Raw genomic sequence first — 3076 nt, 5'->3', positions numbered from 1 at the left:
GCTGGCGGGTGACTGAAGCTCCCAACTGCTCCTTTTTTTCTTTTTCTTTTTTTTTATTCTGGGCCAGCTTTAGCTCTGAGGCCTCGGCTGCTTTGTTTACCTTCTGTATTTGATACAATGTTGTGGTCCGGCTGGCTGAAGCCTGGCTGAGTAAAGCAGGTTTCTGGGGTTTTGTTTAGCTTCTATATTTGCAACATAGTTGCTTAGAGTTGCAGCTCAGAGGCCGGCAGTGCAGGCGGGGAACGTTGGAGTCCTCTGTCACTGAAGGAAGCAAGCCTCCCTGTTTGCATCAGCAGCCTGGCTGCCGGCCGCCATCTTGGCTGTCAGTTAATTTGCATATCTCCCTGATTAGCCAATGGGAAGGGTAGCGGAGGGACACCAATTTGCATGTTTCTCTTTTATTAGTGTAGATGTCCCACAGTTATGTCAGTTACTTGGAGAAAAGAATGCTTGCTGACATTGTCACAATTTTATGCCCCCCCTTTTTTTTGTCTTCCACACTTTAGAATGCATTCTGGTCTCTCCTAATCTGTTATGATTTTTTAAAATGCTCTTGTTTTTGCATTCTGTAGCCCTCCTTTCAAGAAATATATTTGTATGCCATTTTGTTGCTGTGATTGTTTCAGTTAATTAAATGTGTAAGCAAATTGAATGCTCATCATGAAGCTTTTTCTCTCATGACATCCCAGTTTGTAAGTCGTTTAGTTTGAGTCATCTTTTGGTTGTCTGGATTATACTTTCTCATAACTTCCCAGGAAGGATAATGAATGTCAAAACATAACTTAGAAACATTTGGGGAGTTATAACTCTCAAGTACACCAAGGAGACAGTCATTAGAGTCTTATCAATGAACAAAGTTAAAAAGAGGGGCGGGGTGTGGAGGGAAGGATTTATATAAGAAAGTGGGAAGAGGGAAGAGGGGGGAAAGGCACTAGTGTAGGAAGAGTGAATTTTGGTTTCTGATTAGCTGGAAGCTGTCAAAGAGAAAACAATTACGTCATTAGAGAAAACAATTTCAGTTAATTGTGGATTTCCTAAAAAGTCCTGAGATTGAAGCTGTGCCAGACTTGACTGGCTGCCTGTCAACACTGCCTGCCAGTGTCCTCCGGGCCCTCGAACTCAGGCAGGCCACGATCGTTCCATCTCCTCAGCAGAATTGCTGTGAGCTAGACTTTAAAGTCGCTGCAAGTTTGAAAACAGCTTCCTGTTGCCATTTCAGTTTATAGGGTTTTCTAGCCTTAAAAATTTCCCGTTACAATTCTCCAGATATTATTCACTTTATTTCTGGCATATGAGTGGCAAGGGAAATCTACAAATCATTTTTTTTTCATGTTGTATTCTCTTTAAGTGCAAAGACTTTTCCAATCATGTCACCTGGAGCTCATTTCACCCACTGCTCTGTGTGGCCGCCAGTCTCTTATCTCTTTCTTCAGCAATGGTGAGGCCGATACCCTTTCCAAGGGGAAGGGAAATCCATGGTCTGTTGCCTTTGCCAATTACAAAAATGTTGGAAAGCGAGGTGGCAAAGCTGTTGCCATTGGCATCTTTCACATGAACTACGTCAAAAGAACCAGGGTGCCTCTCTCTGTTGGTGATCATGCCAATTCTTCCCAGGTTAACACCTCCGGTCACCATACACAGGTTACCAGTGTCAAACTTGATGGAATCAATAATTCTGCCAGGCTCCAAATCCATCTGAATGGTGCCGTTCACCCTGAGGGGGTCAGGGTAACGATGGTGCGAGCATCATGGGTTAGCACATGAGGGATTTATTTTGTGCCCACAAAGATCTTCCTCACTTTGCAAAACTTGTACTTGGCCTCCTCAGGTGTAATACGATGAACAGCAAAGTGGCCCTTCGTGTCATAGGTCAGGCAGAAATTCTCTCCGGTCTTGTCAGTGCTGATGACATCCATAAAACCAGCAGGGTAGGTCACATCGGTTTGGACTTTGCCATCGATCTTAATAAACCGCTGCATGCAGATCTTTACTTCATCACCTGTTAGAGCAGACTTAGGTCTGTCCCTCAGGAAAATGATGAGAGGGAGACATTCTCTCAGCTTGTGGGGACTGGTAGATGGCCAAGGAGCAAACACACTGATTAGTTTATCCAGCAGCCAATGCTTTGGAGCTGCTACACACTTCAGATGCTTCTTGGGACCAAGAGGCATGGCTGTGCTAGGCAAGGAAAGAGAGCTCTACATTGGATTTTTCCCTTTGCATTCCACCTAAATCATTATAGGGTGTGTATTTTTTCAATGCCCAGAGAAAATAATTTTACCCTTATCTGTATCAGCCATTTTTTTTTCTTTCTAACTATCTATCTATCTAGACAGAAAGAAACACAGTAAACCACTTTAATCTATAGATTCACATTTTTCTGTGTTTCAACAAAATATTCTTGCATTTTAATTTGTTTTCTGTTCCAGTAGCTTTTTTTCTTCCTTGGGTAAACTAATTATTTATATGTGAGATCTCCAATGCAGGAGGCATCCATATTTATATTTTCTTTAATGGTTTTAATCTCTTTGGCTTTTTCTTTGAATTTTATGTAGTTTTATGTAGAGTTTACATGTCTGAGAGTGGCTTTTCATTCACAAAAGATTTCTTATAATTGTTTAAATTTAAGTTATATTATTTTGTGAAATCACACATTTTAATATCCAGTTTTCATAGTTTTAAATTTCAATTTATAGATATTATAATTTTATTTATATATCTAATATATTTTATTAAAAATGAAAACAACTTTGATAGACTACAAATGACAGAACAAATTTATTTTCTTTAAACATTTAGTTCTAGTTTTACTCATATTTATTATTATTAAACATTTAATCTACATTTATTAATTTGATACATTTGATTTTCTTTTTTATTAATTGCAAATTTTTATTAAGCATGTTGTAAAGTCACATGCAATTATAAGAAATAATACAGCCCTAGCCAGTTTGGCTTGGTGGATAGAGCATCAAGACCTGTGCGGACTGAAGGGTCCCGGGTTCGATTCCAGTCAAAGGCATGTATCTTGGTTGCAGATTCCCCGACCCTGGTCAGGGTGTGTGCAGGAGGCAAC

At 39.9% G+C, this 3076-nt stretch overlaps 1 pseudogene; it reads right to left on the bottom strand.

Annotated features, from left to right (window-relative positions):
- Positions 1–1376: 1376 nt before the first annotated feature.
- Positions 1377–2171, bottom strand: LOC102252381 (annotated as a pseudogene).
- Between the last annotated feature and the right edge of the window lie 905 nt (positions 2172–3076).

Source organism: Myotis brandtii, unplaced genomic scaffold (genome assembly GCF_000412655.1).
Source record: "Myotis brandtii unplaced genomic scaffold, ASM41265v1 scaffold19, whole genome shotgun sequence".
In the NCBI taxonomy this organism is placed as follows: domain Eukaryota; kingdom Metazoa; phylum Chordata; class Mammalia; order Chiroptera; family Vespertilionidae; genus Myotis; species Myotis brandtii.
Note: the sequence above shows the minus strand (reverse complement) of the source record. Positions and strands in the feature narration are given on the sequence as shown.